We start from the raw sequence: 19,319 nt of genomic DNA, 5'->3' as shown, positions 1-19,319 counted from the left end.
TACGAAGGCTAAAAGCCTCTCTATTGGATTGTGGTGGAAGGGGGGAGGCAGCAGGTTTCCTTTGTGCCTTCTTGACGATGATGATAATCAAGTTTGTTTCTGGCCATCCTGCTGTGAGGCTATAATTAGCTCCCATCTTCTCGTCTGCTTTTTTTTTTTTTTTTTTTTCGTTCCTCAAAGCCAAAAGTGGAGTGGGAGAGTCATTGTGCGGAGGTCATGTGTTGCGTTTCAACGGCTTTTGAACTCTCTCTTCTTTCAGTTTCATCAGCCTTTTAACCGTAGATTCCGACAAGTTCATTATTCAGCGAGCCTTCCTGCCTGCTCAGAACTGATTTTTGAAAAGTGCACTAATGGCGATGGCTGTAGAGCATGCGAGTCCTCCTGTTCCTCCCCTGGGTCAGGGAGGGTGGGAGTCACTGCTTGAGGTATGTCTAAACTTGTAGTGTCACTCTCCAGCAGAGCTGGTTGCTGTCTGACAGAAACATGACAGAGTGGATCTCGTCCCTGCATGGCCTGACGTCCGACTTCCGAGGGCAGACACACACCTCCTTCCTGTTTTCCTCTTCCCCTCTGTTTTCTTTTCTCTTGTGCCATCCATCTTCTCCTCCTTGCTCCCCCTGTTTCTCTCTTGAACCCCCCCCCCCCCCCTTTTTTTTTTCTTTTGGTGTGTGTGCCAGCAGCACTCATGCCTGGAACAGAGCGCCAGGGCAGACATCTGTCGCACAGTGTCCCTGATCCGATCTGTGTGGCTCGAAGCATTGGGGTCATGAAGAGTAGCAGTCTCCAGTCCGGACACCATGGGAGACAATCTGAGAGCTCCGTCTCTGCGCTTTTTGGTCTTTTCTCATTAAAATTCACACAGCACACAGCCGCGCACACGCCAGGGTATTAAGCTGTTTGTTGTCTGTATGCGGAGCGTCTGTCATTTGGACTGTTGCAGCACTAAGTCAAAGCGGGCTGGCAGCGTCCCATGTCTTTCCACTCGCAGGTGCAGAGAGCAGCGATACGTCGCTCGCTTCGAGCTCGTTCGCCAGCCGCAGTGATGTGCAGCTGATCTGAAAGGAGGATTTTGACAGTTAAGCTGGATCTCTGTGCCTGGGGCAGCGCCATTAATGACAAAACCAATGACAGAATGAATAAAAGGGCGTTGATTGCGGCTGTTCGCTCGTGTTAGAGCGAGTGTTACCGTGGATTGACATACGCGGCGTCTGCCAAGTTTGATACTTCACATACCTTCTTGAGAGATTAATGGCTGCGTATTGATCCAACTCAGGGTTTTTGACGTTTATTGGTGTTGCACCGGTAGATTTTTTTTGTTCGAGAACAGGTGAGTTCATGCCAAGTGACAAGGCTGGTGAATGCTCAGCTCAGACGCTCATGGCGAAATGCGAAATGTTGAGTGAGGCTCCGTCATTATCAAAGGGCCGAACCGGTGTTCCGCATGCCGTCGCACAATCAAACTACAAATGACTTACACCGCCTCCTAGGCTTCCATTTGTCTCTGTTCATTTCACTAAATCATGAACTTTAACTTGCAGAGGCTTGATTGCAATAGCTAATCTATCACAGTACATGCAGTATTTAGTTGCTAAGTTGTGTCATCTGAACGCAGTGATGCCGCTGACAGACTCCTCCTGTCAGCGCCTCTGAAGATGCTCCAACATCTACGATTCGAGCGCGACCTTTTATAAAGCAAGAAACAACTGAAACCGCAAGCACACATCCATGTCTCCCGACTTGATTTTCCGACAACACGGCTTGTCAGTGCTTTTTTCTGCATTCGACTGTCAGCTCTCAGATGTTGGAGAGTTTTGAAAATGATCCCATTTTGCAACTAAAATACCACACAGTTTGGAGCAACTTTGATAAAAAAAAAAAAAGGCGTGAAGGTTACAACAGCTCTGTGATGGAGTGTTGAAAAAAGGATTTTTTTTAAAAATAGTTGGATGTAATTTGTCAAGGAGTGAAGGGGCTCAACATGCTATCAAAACCACTGTCCTGATTATCAGGACTGATCGTCATTTTGTTTTCACTTTTTTATTCTGTATGATGTCAGCACTTATAGGAGACGTGTTACGCTTTTTCATTGTTTGTCATTTCCTTCAGGGTTTTATATATCGGTTCTTGCGCATGTAAAAAGTCAGTGTGCACAGACTGGCACTCCTCTCGCACAGAAAACACTGCTGCTGAAACAGCTTGTCAGTTATTTAGCACAGCTGCTCTGCTGTAGTCAGGCATGTGTGAGTTGACCAATCAGAGAAGACTGAGTTGGGGGGGAGGGGGGGTGCCTTAAAGGGACAGGAACCAAAACAGAGCGTTTCAGACAGAGGGGGAATACAGAAGTGCAGCGCCGGACTGTATGAGAAAGTGTATGTGTTTTTCTTCACACTTAAGCGTGTAAACCTATTCTAGCAATGACCCAAAATACAATGATGAGCATAAAAATTTGCACTTTATGTCTCCTTTAATGGTTGTACCGTTGATTTAAGAAATTTCCAGATTTAAGGGTTGTAATTTGAGTCGACTTACACCAACCTGAACAACCTGTATTGTTCCGGCTCTGACGATATGAGATGAGGTCTTCGTTCTCAATACAAAGCTCTGATTGGCTCTGTTGTTTTCAGCCGTCATTGAGCACACCACCTTTTGAATAGCGTGATCCGAGATGTGGGCAGCGATTCTGAGACCTGGAGCCATGCTACGAAACCAACAGTATGGTCCTTTTAAGATAAAGCAGCAGACCCATTTGATGAACTCAAAGCGTCACAGAGCTCCTGTATCACCGAGTGTGACTCCTTTGATTCAGTGCATCACATGCGAGTCAGCAGAGGCCAAAAGTAAAAGGCTAGCACGTGTGACGGGCAGATTATTTCCCTTTTATGACGCCTGTCCCCTTTCAAAATGAATATCGTCGCATCTTGTTTACCAAGTATAAATCCCTGAGATTGAAATCAGGCCGAGATGAGATAAATGGCAGACACAGCTCTTATCTTTTGGAAGATAATTGACCTGTGACACTTAGTTGGCTGGGCCCCAAGCCCACGATGGCCTCTTGATGTGAATGTCAATGCGTTTTCAAGTGCAGATAAGTAAGATTGAAATAACTGTTTACATATTAAGAAGAGATTATATAATGTGAGTTAATACACCAGGCTGCTGCACTGGTTTCCGATTAGAACGGCACATATGACCAGACAAACTCGCGGCCAAGGTACACTTTTAAAGACATTAAAAAAAACTAGCTACGCTGCAAATTTCAGATAACATTCACTGAGCAAATATTAGCTGGCTGGCTCTGTGCATTAATTCTGTTCACTTACAGCGCCGAGGCTCACAGTGTGCTTACGCTGTATAAATCACTCTTTAATAGGTTCATGTTTGTGCTCAGTAACACCCATTCACCTTGATGTGTATTATTTTGTCACATTTGTCACAATGTATCTCATTACCTCAGTGTGTGCACATCTTCCACATCTATATCTTTCATAGCTGTTTTGGGTTCTAAGGACGGTTGCAACAAGCAAATATGCTGTTTGCAAGTAGGCTGTTGATTTTTGATAAATTGATTCATAATTTTATCTTAAAACACTTGAGTTAGAAAAGTGGAAATTGCTTATTACAGATTCCCATTGCTTAAAGTACTGCCTTTAGAGAAATCTCATATTTGAGAAGTTGAAAACAGTGATTGTTTGAAATGTTTAGCCGTGCTAGTGACATGTCGGTCTTTCTGTTCATCAGTCCACCTCTTTGGTTTCAACTTAAAAATGTTTAAGAATATGCAACAGGACCCTGAACTTTCTGACCCCAAGGAGTCCTACAGGATGCAAGAATGACATTAACTTTGATGTTTCTGTTAACTTCCCTCTATCTTCTCCATCGGGTCAAAATCTCACTGTCCAGTACTTTAATTTATTGACAGATACCTGCAAAGTCGACGACGTTCCCATCCTGGATGCGTGATATTTAAGTCTTTAAAATATCAGATATGCAAATATTTTCCAATTCAAGTTGGTCGACTTTTTTTTTCTTGGAATCAGATATGTGAAGGCTGGTCAATCATAAAAAGAAAGTAAAATTTAAAATGATTCATTAGATTTATTTGTCATCGTGTAGAAATTAAATTTGCTTTGATTTTATTTATTTTTTTAGAAATTGTGGATGATTTATTATTTTGTGTTAACTGAAAGGATGACGGTGTTGACAATGCTCTCCTGTACGAACTTAAATTCTACTTTGATAAGACTCGCTGTTGGTTGTGTTTATGTGGCTGTAGTGTGTGTAAATGTGAGTGACTGTGTGTGGGGAGGACCCCAGGAAGAATGCCCAGTGCTTATGCAGGTGCTTATGGGGATCATTTCAGGCAGATGCCAATATTTTATGTTTAAGCGCTTATCACCTGATACAGATGACATGCCAGTATTTCATGCATCCCTAGTTCCACTCAGCCCTAACTGTACTTTGCGTTGTGTCATAATCAGCAAACGAGTGCATGCTAATGAGCTAGACTAAGGCTAATTTAGCAAACATTAGCTTAAAGCAACTGAACATCAGCATGTTACGATTGTCACTGTGAGCAAGCTGACGTTAGCATCTCAGAGCACCGCTGTGCCCAGATTATCAGTCATTGTCGATGAATTTTCTTTCAGTCTGTTAATCCCTTAAGCAACTGATCATCTCAGCACTATATGTAAGCATGTCTCTGTCGGTGTCGAGAGCCTTGTGTCGCGAGGCATCCTGCTCTCTTTTGCACTTCTTCCTCAGAAGTTTCTCTCGACAGAATCCTCTTAGTGTCCTCTCTGTGCGCCTGGTATGCAGCAGCCTGGAAAAAGGTGTTTTATACTGATGACAGGCAAGGTCGACCAGCGAAACAGGACAGTGCGAGTGTGTGCGTGTGCGCCTATACGTGTGGTGGGGGAGAGAAAAGAGGGTGGAGGAGGGGGAAGGTGGGGGGGGTGACAGAAGGAGAAATAGAGGGAGAGAAAGTGAAAGAGTGCCACTGCAGCTCTGTCCCGGTGTACCACCCGCTACTCAGCTGCAGCTACAAATCAAACAGAACCGAGTCGCTGCTGGCGCTGCGCCACGACACTGATCACTGGCACACAGAACACTGTCAAAACCATCTTGATGGGTAATTAGGAATACTCTATCATTTTTGCGATCACTTAGCCGCGGCGCAGTGTAGTCTGGAATGTGTGTGTGTGTGTGTGTGATGAGCGCGTGGCATGTGAGGCTGTGGGATTGTTGGAGATGCTGCAGTGATATAAGTACATTTTACACAATGTAACCCCCAGCTGGGTGTCAGACTTTGAGGATGGAAGGATTTTGGCTGATCCCTTAAAGTCAGGCCAAAGCATTAAACTCTAGCTGCCCCTGGTGTGTGTGTGTGTGTGTGTGTGTGTGTGTGTGTGTGTGTGTGTGTGTGTTGTTGCTGCAGCGCTGTGTGTAACCTTGTGGTTGTTTTTAAAGGGTAGCGGCAGTGTTATGGCTCTTTGTGAGTGTCACTGATGCACATCGTGTCCTGAATGACTTTGACCAGGCAGGCCTTGCAGCTTTACAGAGCAGAGCGAGCCGGATAGATAGATCGAGCTTTAAACAGCTCTCATATACATGGGAAAGAGGGAAAGAAAGGGCTGGTTGGCAGGCTGTTTCCCCCCTCCCTCCCCCCCCCCTTGTGATTTAAACATTTTGAATTTTCCCATTAACCCTCATCACTCACAAGAAGACCTCGGCTAAACTGCCTACTTTTACACTTGCGCTGTGAACAATTTTGCAATTTGTGCTGTTATTATCCTAATTTGCAGGGAGCGAAAATGAGAGAAGGGGGGGGGGGAGCATGTCGTGTGCCCTTTGATTAAGTGGGATGTTTGAATGCCGGGCCCTCCACCTTCAAGAGAGATTTGATACTTGAGGGGTTGAAGTGTTTTTGATGGAAACTCCATTAATGATTGATAACAGGAGGAGAGCGGTTAAAAATCTCCCTGCTCCAGCGCCATCAATTATTAAAAGCTCTCTCCTTGCATTTTGGTGGCACATAAAATATCAGTCACCATCTTGAAAACTTGAGTTGATAATATCTGTCAAAGGAATTAAGGCTGTGTATTGATTCCTTGAAACTCTCCTCATCCGGGGAAGGGGGGGGGGGGGGGGGGGGCTTGTTTAAAGGTGATCCTCACAACAGATTGCGTCAATTAGCGTTGGTTTTGTCGCTGTTATCTGCTCGTCAAAAGGATTTCTAGACTTCTAAGGCATCATTTATAAAACCGAGGTTGATGCTATCACAGGTTTATGTTTTATTAATGGTTTACCTGAGCTAGATTAGATAAAGGTTTTCTTCTCGGCCCGGTCCAGCTGGTTTTCAGCTAAAACATCTCTGCGTTGCGGCATATCTAGGCTTCATCTGGAGATGGTTGTGTGCCACAGAGTGTCTCGCTTAATAGCTCGAATGATTCAGCCCGCCTTCATGCCAAGATTCTCACACGCGCCGCATGTCGAGTATGATGTTGAGGGACTGAGTGGATGTTTGAAGTGTTGCTGGAGATTCGTGTCAGCCGGTGTACGAGTGCGTGTCAGTGCAGCGGTGGAAGTTCTCCGGAGCCGAGTGCTGATTTCTGAGTTGCAGCCTGGAGAACGAGCTGACAGGCCCCGCGGGCTTCTCTGTGTCATCGCCAAGGTTCCCATCACCATCATCCCCTTGCGGAAGGGAATTCTCTCAGAGGGCACCGCCATACTCCCACACAGGAGACCCGCTTAAGTCTTAACGCTGCATGTGGCAGCCGCGTCCGGCCACTCTGCTCAAAGTGCTCCGAGGCTGCTTCAAGGCACGCGAGAGTGGATGATTTCATGGCCCTTCAATTGGCCGTGGAGCCTCACTGAAGGTAATGATTATTGGCTCACATAAGGGCGGAGCACGCTTGGCAGCGCCTCTATTAGAAAATGCCTCTCTCTTTTTTTTCTTTCTGTGTCATCGTGAGTGACACCCTCATTTGCTGGTGTCAATATTCTAGTTATTCATTGACTACAAATGGACTCTTACAGCACTGTGTCTGCATTGCTCAGTAACTTCTGTCTCCTGATGTGAGGTAAGTGAGAAAAAATGCTCCCGGAGATATGAAAAGTATATCAAACGGACGGGATGTAAAGATAGAGAAGAACGCTGACAGTATATGAAAAAGTAACAAGAAATAAAAGTGATGGCTGTTCTTATCTGCACCCAGATCGGCGAGGCACCGTGTGCTGCCCGTCTTGTGTCAACAGCGGCGCGTATTTACATAAGCTGTTTCCCCGTCGGCCATGGCTTCTTGTCCTGCGAGCACCAGGAGCTGCTATGGTGAGGCGCTTTGATTAGATTTACAGATGGAGATTAATGTGAACAGAGGTAATGGCACAAAGGCATAAATCACAAAGAAGAGGCTGGAAGCACTGTGGTTGACCTTTTGAATGGCGATAATGATGCTGGAGTCAGATATGCTCCTACTGGGGGCCGCAGCGGCTGCGCGAGTTTAGACAGCGCTGTCGTAAATGCAAAATGTGCGCGTGCGTGTGTGTGCGCGGGCGCGTGTGTGTGGGGTTAATAGAGGGGGCGGTCAACACTGGAGTGCATTTAGGTGAAGTGACAGCGCGTATGAAGCTGTCAGAGCATTACACGCTGCAAAGTGAGGGAAATGAGTAAATGCACTTAGGGTCTGTGCACACACACACACACGCACACGCGCGCGCACAAGCACAGGCTGATACCTGGCGCTCTCTTTAAGTGTGGAAGTGAAACCTGTCTGCCTGTCGGTCTGTTTGTCCGTTCCCCTGTCTGTCCCTGCAGCGCGGAGCATCAGCAGGGTTATTAGAGGAGCCCTATGGCTGCCACTGATAAGGCCCGTATGGGTGCTGCCACTGACAGCGCATCCTGCCTGCGTGGCGAACACAAGTGGCCTGGCCGGGGGATTACTGCCTGCCGCTGCCATTTCTGCTGATGCCTTTCTTTATGTTATCCTCTCCAGTCACATGTGCTGCATTTGAATAACTTGGCTGATGTTGTAGAAATGGAACTCCTCGCAAAATCCCCACCTGCATACAAATGAAGCCGCGCGGGAAAAAAAAGGCGTCCACACAACGCGCATTTTTTTCGGCTTATTTCTGTCCCCCGTCTCCGTCTTTTTCTTTCCTCCTGCTAGTGGCCACAACCGGTTATTTACATGCTCTGTCACTTACTGGGAGGAGTGATGCTGATGGGTTAGGAGGCTCACTAATCCACTCTGCTGCTGTCATTAGAGAGAAGCAAACAGACTGTTACCACCTCCTCCTCCTCTTTCTGCTCATCATAAGCCTGCCTGCACACTTGCTCGTGCGCACGCACACACGCGCACACACACACACACGCACACAGCTGTGATGGAGAGTGCCTCTTGTTTCTTTAGCGCTACTGAGTGGAGCCCTGCTTTGGTAATTGATCCTGTTTGGTACAAGGGGAGGGGGGAGAGAGCGCGAGAGAGAGAGAGAGAGAGAGAGGGAGGTCCTTAGTGTTGTCAGTTTGCTGCATTAATTTTTCAAACGTGGCTAGTGAGGCTGGAGGGACGGAGGAGGGGCCCACCGCAGAGCTCGCCTCGGATGCTGTGCATAAGGCTGCCGCTTGGTCTGTCTGCGCTGCCGTCGCTGTTTATCCGCGCACACTCTAAAATAAGTTCCTCCCCGTGAGACTCAATCATGATTCAACTGATTCATCCACTCGGCCCCGGCCTCCTGCTGATGACATATTTGTTTTCTTCCGTCTCTCCTCCGTCCGCAGCTCAAAAATAGCCTCCTGGTGGTTGTGCGTCTTGTGTGCCTCTTTGTCTGGGTGTTTGTGCCTTCTCATGGCGTACAGTATGCGCAGCAGATAATAGACAGACCTCACTCTGTGCTTTTTGATCCCGGCTCTGGGCTCCGGTCGCTGACTCAGTGATGATGTCACAGAGCCAGCCGAGAAGCTGAAGGACTGAGCAGAACGGAGGCGCGACGAAGGCTCAGTTCTTGCCTGATACTGTAGTAGAAACTGCTATTATTACTTCTGTGTTCTTCACAAGTTCTCCCCCGTCTTCTGTCCTTCTCCCACTCCTGTCCTATAATTAGTGCTAATGTTAACACAATGCTGTTCAGCAGTCGGCAGAAAGGACTCTGCTGAATGATTTCTATGTCCGTCAGAACTGCATTAGCCGACATATCCATGAGTCATTAAGAGGTGCTCGCAGCCACAGAGGACGTCACTGCTGACATTTGTTGCCGATATGAGTCATAACTTCTTGCTTTTACTTAATGCATCCCCAAGCCACTTGTGTGTGTGTGTGTGACACATATCATTTAGCATCTCTAATTTTGGCTCACGCTTGGAGATGTAAAGTGGCCAGCAGCAGCTCACAGCTCCCCACAAATGTCATGCAAAGTATCTAAAAAAGCTTTGTGGTGATGCAATATGTAAACCACACTGTGGGAGAGAACTGTCAGGAGGTTACGCCGGAGTAAAGTCATGATAACTGGAGCTGCAGCACCCACAGTACAGCGCCTGGGGACCAGGAAGTTCCTATGTCCTAAATAGTCAGGATGGGTCACATGCAGCATACATATCCCCCCCGCAGGGATTAAGAACTCTAACTTCTTTTTACTTGGCAAACATCGCACTTTGTCACATATACTTATGCTAGCATACACTAGCATTCGTTTCAGATTGTTTCCAAAAGTTTGGCATCTGCACTGAAATGACCAACAGTAGAAACGTAGGTAAAGTGCAACTCCACCAAATGTAAAGATTGACCCGTGTTTACTGCTATTCCAGAGTTCCTATGCATAATGTGCACAAAAGTAGCATAGAAACCTCATGTGTCTCCAGAAGAAGCTGCATATAATCTGATAAATGACCTCCAGTGATGTCACTCAGTGGCATTGTGGGTAATGAAGGCACCTGGTTTAGAAAAGCAGCCCACTGGATAACCCTGTTGGACAGTTGAAAAACAAAGTGGTACTACAGGAGGATGCATCCAAGATATCACACTCAGACATCAAGATCAACTCTTGATCCCTACATTTCCCACAATGCATCTTAATAACTTCTTTCGTTAGACTTCCCCTGTTTGTTCGATTCCCACATCTCTCCATCTAACAGCACCAGTTTGTAACGAAGGCTTTCTGCCATCAGTATGCCATGTCCAAGCACAAACAGAGATAACCCCGGTGACATCATCAGGGTTATTCTTCATGCTTAAGAAAGCTTCTCCAGAGCCACAGAGGAAATTACAACTGTTACCACAGACTGTACAGCTGTTTGTTACCGAGGCATAGACAAACACAAGTGTATCGACGTTATTGTGGACATGGACTAAGACTGTAGGCAACCAGAGAAACGCATGACTTTTCTTCGTAAAAGTATGTTTGAACAAAGTAATGCCATTGTAGGCGAATATCACGTATTATTGTACGTGTTTTGCCCTCTTAACCCAACCATTTAACCTCGACGTGTCAGCATACCAAACATAATAAAAGGCAGGGCCGGGCCACAGATGAACGGTGTGATTTACAGCCTTTGTGAGGTCACACAGGTGAGAGTCCTTTCTTTACCTCCCCGTGTTTTGTCCCATCCAACAGGTGTGTTTTCTCCCTGATTCCACTCCCCCCCCCCCTCCCCCCTTCCCTCCTATCCTCTCACCCTCCTGCCAGCTTAGCTAGCCAGGACAGGCCTTCTTCCACTCCAAAACCATGATTGCATTCTTGAGCTATTCCACCCCCTCCTTCAGAACAAGAGCACTCCGCATCTCCCTCCCTTTCAAGTAGAGGCTGCCGGCCGCGCTTCCCCTTTGAAGATGTAATCTTGGAAAACACAGAGACATCTCCGGGATTATCTTAAATGTCTTCAGTATGTCAACAGCCTGGCCCCGTCGCGGAGCAGCGCTGGCTGTTTAAGGGGCCGGCTGCGATGACAGCCGAGGAAAATGCAGCATCGCAGAGGTAATCACAGGGTCAACTTTGCTGACTCCATCCAGGGCCAAACTCCCACTGTTAAAACTGGATGATAACAGACACAGTGAAATGATGTATTTCCCCCCGTGTGGGCTAGGCTGTGTTTACAATTGAAGGTAATAGCAGGCAGCGGAGCGCTCAATAACAGATGGCGTTGGTAGGTGAGGTTCATTTGTGTCATGGCGTTCTCCAAAATGTTATGAAAACCTCAACGTCTTAACTAAGCATACACAATGAGATGAGAAGCATCACCGAGTAGTCACAAGAGGGAGAGTTACTATACACCAAATTAGAGGCACATAAGTGGGCGCTCCTTGAAAAGGATCTTGACTTTGTAATCATATCAGATGTTATCGGGAGGAGATTTTAGGAAGGGTAAGTGCTCGGAAACTAAATCAGAGAGAAGCTGCCGAGGGAACACGTTGTTATCATAATTACCTGCTGAGCGATGACTGCAGAACCGGTGTTGATGTTGACGCCGAGCTGCCCTCTCCTCTCTCCGACGAGGCTGTCTTGTGTGGGCTGCTGCCTTCGACACATCTCTTTGTGTTCTGTTCTGTGTGTGTGTGTGTGTTTTCTTTCTTTTTCGTTTTTCTTCCCCCCCCCCCTCTGTTGAGCCAGGAACACAGACTGCAGGCCAGAAAAAACGCAAATATTGTTTTGGTGAGATCTGGCATGGAGATTGGGGACGGACTTGCGTCAGTGTGTACGTGCGGGCGCTGGCAGGCCTCTCGGGCTGCTCCTGGGAGCCGGGTTGAACTGGAGAGACCTCATCTTCTCCCGTTTCAAACGGCAACCTGCTCCTGCCGCCGCACAGGGCCTTGTCTTTTTCCTTTTTTATTACAAATGATCTGAGCGGAACGCAGCCCCAGCTCTCCTCACTGCTGGCATTTAAACAGGAGGAAATAACAGACGATGATATCAGAGTGGTGAGGGGAGAGCGAGAGACCACTCCAGGAGGAGGAGAAAGAAACACTTGACCTGTTTGTTTAGGAAAATGGTATTCCTCTGCTAATTTCCTCCTGATAAGTATCTGACAGCTCCTGGTAAAGTGTTTTATCTTGGCTGGAGGGAAATGGCTTCTCTCACTCACAGCGCCAATCGATTTTTCGGAGTCTCTGCCGCTTTAAATTGCATTCTCTGGTTTTTTTTAGAGTTGTTCTATTTGCATAGAGGTCATCAATTACATATATTAGCCTACTGCTTTCTTCAGTGCGGACGGTCTCCTCCCCTCCCCTCCCCTCCCTCCCTCCTGCTCGCTTTTTCCTTACCTCTCGAGACACTGCTGCACATTCTCGCTCTTACCTCTTCCACCTAACATCATCGACTGCTGTTTGCCGCGTTGGGGGGCATTGATTTTTACTGTTCTGCCTCTCTCTCTGGTTTAACAGTTGATGAGTTGTGTTAAGACGCCCAGGGACAGCCCTGCCTGTTTTAAGGAGATGAGGTCGGCTTTTATAGCGCTGCTGCTTCCTCAGCCTTGGATGATAAGGTGTGTGTGTGTGTGTGTGTGTTTGTGTGTGTAGTATGTAAGTGTGTGCACGAGTCTGTCTGTATGAGCTGAGAAGTCGCTTGAGACTAGGATCCCCCCCATCCCAGGAAGCTAAAGTAAACGTTGCGGTGTTAAGGGCTTTTAACCGGCAAACTTGGGCTTTGTCATCTTCAGCATTTGAATCACTTTAAAGTCTTTGCGCAGAAAATTGGTTTACCTCAGCCGACGAGCAGCCACACCATCAGATACGATTACCAGGATTGAAGTGTTAAGAGTAAAACGAAACAGGAGACGTCTGGCTCGAGTGGAGAGTTGACACAGAGTTTAGATTCATAGGCGACAGGACTTTTTAGTCCCCCCCCTCACACACACACACACACTCAGAAAGTCATAGATACAGACACAAACCTCATTTAACACGATTAGTTTCTTTGAGGATTTTACCGCAGCCTCTTATATCCGGGATGAAAGAGTTCACACTTCTGACAGGGGAGCAAAAAAAAAAAAAAAAAAAAAAAAGCCAGAGTCTGCAGAAGCTAGTACGAAGCACTCAGCTTTTCCCTGCAATATTCACCACATTATTAAGGAACACATTGCTTTGTGCTGTGTTGCTCTCAACACCATCTGTAGTGCGCCGCTCAAGTGGTAGCAATTTTCCCGTGGCCTCGTGTCTCGCGCGCGGCATTACAAGCGAAACTCGATTGCAGATCCTCCGCCCGACGTTCTAGCGCGTCGAGTTTTCTCATAAACGTTTGCATTCTTCGGTGATTGCTCCCCGGCAGTTTCCAATATGCCGAAAATGCGCTCGCCATCTCACTATTTAGTTCCCTCTCGCACTTCTTCAGCTTTGAAGGCCGATGTCATTTACCCGGTCTTGCTCTTCTAATCCAGTCTATCCTCGGCGGTAATAAAACAATGATCAACCTCGAGGAAGCGGAACGCAGCTCTCTCGTACGGTGGCTGAATGACGTCACCTTAAAAAAAACCAAAAAAACGATGCTTTAACATAATAATTGAATATCCAGAATTTAATGTATGACCAGCTTAACAATCGGATATAATAATCTTCCTCTTAAACCCATAACCTTTACACACTCGCTGCACACACACACGTTTTTAAGAGGGTCCATCGGTGCGTGTTATAGCTGGGTAATATCAACCTAATAGGCTTACCTGTCAGCACAGTGCGGGACGTAGACCCCGTAAATCACATTTGTCTGCGACACCTGCTCGCCTCCCTGCGTATTTATGGGTTTCTCCTCCGCCCTGTCCTCTTCTTTTTGGCCTCCGTCCAAAGTCAACCCCCTCTTCACACAGTATGTTCTCCAGTGTGCTCCCTTCGTCTCGTGGATTAAATGAACGAGCAGGTGTCCAGGCGTACGGGGGGGGGGGGGGGGGGGGGGGCATTCCATACACGTACCCCCTCTTTTGAAACCATCCATGCATTGTTTTTGAATATCAAGAGGAGATATTTTAGATTCAGTCCTGAGAAGGAAAGAATTTTGGTCATTTTTTTTTTCCGTATCTTAAACTTTGAATGTGAGCACTCGACTGTGGAGTGTGTTTACCTTGATTTTGAGCAGGCATGGCGCTTTCAAAAGATAACCTGCCAAGGTGCAAGCAGACAAGTATGTGCTAAAGCAGTTCACTCATCTAGTTTTAGATCCTCTCACGGTCACTGACATCGACTGTCTGCGCATATTTTTTTGTTCTTCCTGTGCATTTCTGTCACACGTAATGTAAAGAAAATAGTCTTTATTCCTTTCATCCGTTTGTATGTGATTATAAATGACAGTCCTTGGTGAAGTATTTTCTTTTTTGTTCATAGACGTGTTGCCTTTTTTGTTAAAAGTAACAGCACAATTTTAGTGTGTTGAATGTGATCCATCAGCCTAAACGGCAATCTTAATGAAGTGTTCCTTACTGTAAAATAAGCGTCTTTATCAGAAAGGAACTAAACTGTTGAGCTAATGTTAGGAAATGTATGTTATCGGCCGTTAATTGAGAAAAGCCGTTTTTGCTTCATGACTTAACAAGCGCAGAGTCTACAGACTTTGACACAGTTGGTGGTTGTTTGCACCTTGAAAGCTGGTTTTGCAATCGACCAACAAACACAGAAAAAGGGAAGAAGACATCGGTCAACTGGAGAGCCAAACATGTCAGTGTGTGTGTGTGTGTGTGTGTGTGTGTGCGTGGACACTTTTTGTTTGTACAGTTTCAGAGGAAAACAACGCAACCGTCACTTACAGTACGTGTTTTGCAATGGTTCAGAGATGAGGCAAAGACTTTTAGCATCGCAAACCTTATCAGAACCGTGGAAAGGTGTACATAAACTACAGGTCAGGAACTTCGTCTCGTAATATAAACGTGTGAAATCGCGTTGAGAAGCAAGTAATTATCATTATCCGTATCAGCGGAAACCGAAAAAGATCCACGTTGTGTAACCCTGGTCTTCGTCCATGCTACAGGCTCTGTGAGGCTGTGCCACGGCTTTGAGCTAAGTACTGACATAAGCATGCTGACACGCTCGCAGTGACAGTGCTAACATGCTGATGTTAAGCATGTAGTATTGACCTGGTTCACCCACTCAGTTTAGCCTGTTAGCCTGCTAAATTTAGCAGCATTCGCTCACACAACGTACAGCTGAGGGTGGTGGGAGTGCTTGTAGTTTCACAGGTATTTGATCATCAATGTTGGACACTGATGGCAATAACCTCACTGGCATGGCTGAAAGAAGTGTGGCACGCTAATGGGGTTTAAATTTAAAATCACGCGATGGGGTCATTTTTGTATTTCGTTGCGTTTTTTGTGGAATTAAAGGGTACTGCAGAACTTGTTTTTTAAGCTAATCCCCAAACTTGTGTGTATGTGTTCCGGGCCTACACTGGATCGACCCGCAAAAGTGTGCAGTGGAGCAGTGAAGAGAGACTAAGAGAGGTGTGTTAAGGCAGTGAATCTTGCTGCTGTGTGTGTGTGTGTGTGCGTGCGCGTAATGGACTCAGGATGAGGGCTGACCGAGAGCCAGGCTGCTGATAACCTTTAGGAAGGACATTGTTCCTGTGCAGTGGGGGGTGGGGTCGCGTGGGGGGGGGGGATATACAGGACTGCTGCAGTGTACAGGCACGGCAGTGGCAGTGTGATAGGTGGTGCAGTTGCTCATTGGTTCATTGGCTTTCCGGCAGGGTTAGGAGGGAGAGAGTAAATGGGGCAGTATAGCAAACTCCCTCCTGCCTTCCCACATAGCAGTGTATTTCTCTGTGATACATTTGTCCTCTGTCTGAACCAGGTTCTCCCTGGCATTCCATTAAAGACATTTAACAGCCTTTTTCTTCTTCTGTCTTCCTTCCCCTCAGATCACCGCTTAAGGAGGGGGGGTCACTGAGGGACCGCGCGTGAGGAATACATGAAGGGCCGGGTGGGGGAGGGGTTGGCGACCACAGAAGCAGCACCAGAGAGGTCAAAGTTCAAACAGGTAAACAGATTTTTTTACTGTTAATCCACAGCTCTGTAATTGGTGCAGTTCCACCAATTGGACTGCTTCTTTTTTTTTTTTTTTTTCCCGACGCGGAGCAGACTTGGCACGCAACGGCAAAGTGAGGGAGTAATGTGGCTGGTTTTGATTGGACCCTCCTGGGCTGGCGGCTGGGGAGGAACTGGGAACTGAGCAGTCTGCAGCTGCTGTTTATGAGGAGCTGTGCAGGATCTTGTTTGGCTCCGTCCAGAAAAAGCAAAAAAAAAAAAAAAAAAACACAAAAAAAAAAACCCCGCCAGTCCCCACCGAGATGCTTGTGGCCAGTGTCAATACTTGGATAATAGAGCAAAAAACCACGATGCTGTGATTCAAGCACCGTTTGTTTCCAAAAAAACCTCACATTTTCTGTTCTTTACAGTGGGCAGATGTGGGCCTGGGGAGTCTGAAAAAAGATTTATGTGTTAATACATTTAAAGTGACAAAAAGTACACTTTAAACTTAACCCTACTTTAACCCTACTCCTGTTTCTAGACGTCTAGAAGTCTTGAGCCTAAATGATCTATAGGCTGCTTTTTTCTGTGTGCAGCTCTAGGTGGCATATTAGTGTACTTTGATATTAAAGTGGAATATCATCAATGTACTATCCAAATGAACTGAAACACTTGGGGGGTTTCTTTGTGAGTTTATTGTGGTACAAAAGGTATAGTACAGGGGTTCCATAACCTTTTACCTTTGGGCGCCAAGACTAAAACTCAATGGTGGGCCACGGGCTAAACGCAGACCAATTGAAGCCCATTTCCGCCAGTTAAAGAAAGAAAAGTGATGAAGACTTAGCCTCGATGAAAAACATTTCCCGTGGTAAATCAGAATTATGAGGTAATTTTGACTTTATCTCACAATTTCAACTTTTTATCTCTGGCTGAATTGGGCTCCCATACAAACACCTTTGGTTCACAGGCCCCACTTTGGGCAGCCCTGTTCTTTAGTATGTGCATGTTTGCCATGGCCCAAACAAGAAAAGAAAGCGATTTTCCAAGTAGGTCCAAAGCAGTGCAAAACTCTGCCACCTAGCTCCAGTTATACACTCGTTTTGCCTTCCCTCCTGTTTTCTTTGCTACCAGGGATTAAGGAGGATTGTGGGTGGTTTGGAGGGTGGGTGGGGATAGATCCAGGAAGCAAATGGATAAATAAAGTGCTGGTTAATCTTCCTTAGTGTATGTGTGTGTGTGTGTGTGTGTGTGTGTGTGTGTGTGTGTGTGTGAACGCTGAGCAATTGCACCGCCCGGGGAACATCTGCCTCGCACACAAACACACACACATGCACACGTATATGCAGACAGACAGACGGATGCTGCGCACACACACACACACACACACACACACACACACACACACACACACCCGACTAGCAGGGATCAGCCGCAGCGATAAGCACACGGACGTCAGAGCACAGAAAGCGACAGGTTTAACACACACACACACACATGCGTGCGCACAAGAGTGACAAGCAAACACATGGCGAAAGAGAGGGAGCGAGGCGCTGCCAGCCGACAGAGCAGAGCCGCAGAGTGTGACAGCACACGACTGCACACACATGAAAGTAGAGGAAGTTTTTTTTACTGTGTTTCTCCGCCGCTGTCGCACCGCATTCATCTCGGCTGGTATCCATGGACTCATATCTGTTCTTTTCTTTTTTTTTTTCTCTCTCCCCCTCCTCCTCTCACATTAACACATACACAGCGCACCAGCGGTTGATCAAACAACTGTGCAATTGAGGCAGAATTTGGCCAGACAGCCAGCCAGGATGAGTAATGCAGAGCTCCTCTGCCTTAATTTGTTTAGAAAGCCTATCATCGCTGCAAACATGTTACAGACTGTTGCCGTTTACAGAGCTGTATTTTCCCCCTGCAGCTTTAATTGGATGCATTTTTAATGCTAGCGCCACATAGTGTGACCACTGTTGACGCTGAACACTGCGGCCGTTGTGTGGCGGCGGAGTCGAGATTGAGGAGAGAGGAAGAGCGGGTGTTTGTGGTGTGCGAGTGTGGTAATGGTTCAGTGCGTTGTGTCCACGCTATAGGTTAAATTTATAGTTCTGCATCACAGGGTGACAGCTATGCTACACACCTAGCTGCTGTACCTTTACTGTACCTGATGCGTGACTGTGTAGACACCACAGCAGCTGTGATTGGTCGGATTAGGGTGTTCCGAGTTTCCAACGCTGTTAAAAATTGCTGTGAATGAAAGTTGATGAAAATGAAATTTTTAATAACAGTCATTAGTAAACGGTACATTTATAATTAGTTAAACTTTGATTAAGTTATTTGCTTGATATCAAACAATTAATTGCAATACAAAATATTGTTTAAGCAGTTGTAACTGTTTATTAACATCAGCTGCCAAATTATAATGGCCAAATAAACAATGTAATCATATTTATAGATGAACTACACGGTATTTATTTACCATTTACAGTGTATTATAATCATCAGTTGAAACTAAATGAATAGTTTTATTCACAACATTTTATTGTTGTTAAGATTCAAATAATTCAAGTTTAATCAACTATAAATTGACCATTTAGAAATAACAGTTGATCGCTGCTCATGACATAAATATGCAGATCGCACAAAATAGTCTCCTCATCAGCGTTGAGAGTGTAGTAAAGTAAACCAGTTGCTGTTGGGAGTGAAATGAAAGCATGATACCACCTGATTATGTACACCACATCTGTCTGGTGCTCCAGTGGTGCTAGCATTGGGTAAAATCCCACACTGCGTACCAGACAGGTTTACTGTACAGCTGGACTCCTGTTAAACTCCTGGATCCAGTGTTTGTCCACCTTGAATCAACAAAAAAGTTTTCTGTATTTTGGTACACACTAAGCTGGCTCAAATGCAAGACACGCAGACAGGCAGGTAGTAAAACAAAAAGAGATCTTTAATCAACATCCAAAAAATCCAAAATCCAAAAGTGCGAACAATAAAAAATGGAAAGCGACAAAAACTGGCAACAGAGAGACAGGCAAGGGACAATACAAAAATATTACAAAACCTAAGTAACAGACAGACCAGAAAAGCACACGGAACGAATCAGTAACACAGGGAACACATGAATGAGGGCCTGGGAACAAGCACAAGGAGATGCTTGGATGAAAACAGGATGAAAACAGGTCTGGCGTGAGGACGAGAACAGACGGACCAAAACACCGGCTTAGACACAAACTACACTAACAAGGGGATGAGGTGGAGGCTCAGAGGCACAGGTGGGAAACAGAACACTAGCAACACAGGTGAGCAGGAAGTAGAAAGTGACAACAAAACACAAGAGGATATAACTACAAAATAAAGCAGGAAATAACCGACCAGTAACCCGGAA

General features: G+C 46.1%; 1 protein-coding gene across 6 annotated transcripts in view; it reads left to right on the top strand.

Moving 5' to 3' along the window:
• The window catches only part of zmiz1a (zinc finger, MIZ-type containing 1a), a 108,483-nt gene that overhangs the window by 9,909 nt on the left and 79,255 nt on the right, over nt 1-19,319 (top strand). For all 6 annotated transcript variants that reach the window (XM_030442056.1, XM_030442061.1, XM_030442055.1 and 3 more), the window contains exon 2: nt 15,823-15,941. The gene's annotated coding sequence lies outside the window, so the exon portion shown is untranslated. The remainder of the gene's footprint in view (nt 1-15,822; nt 15,942-19,319) is intronic.

This window comes from Sparus aurata, chromosome 15, assembly GCF_900880675.1.
Source record: "Sparus aurata chromosome 15, fSpaAur1.1, whole genome shotgun sequence".
Lineage (NCBI taxonomy): Eukaryota > Metazoa > Chordata > Actinopteri > Spariformes > Sparidae > Sparus > Sparus aurata.
Note: the sequence above shows the minus strand (reverse complement) of the source record. Positions and strands in the feature narration are given on the sequence as shown.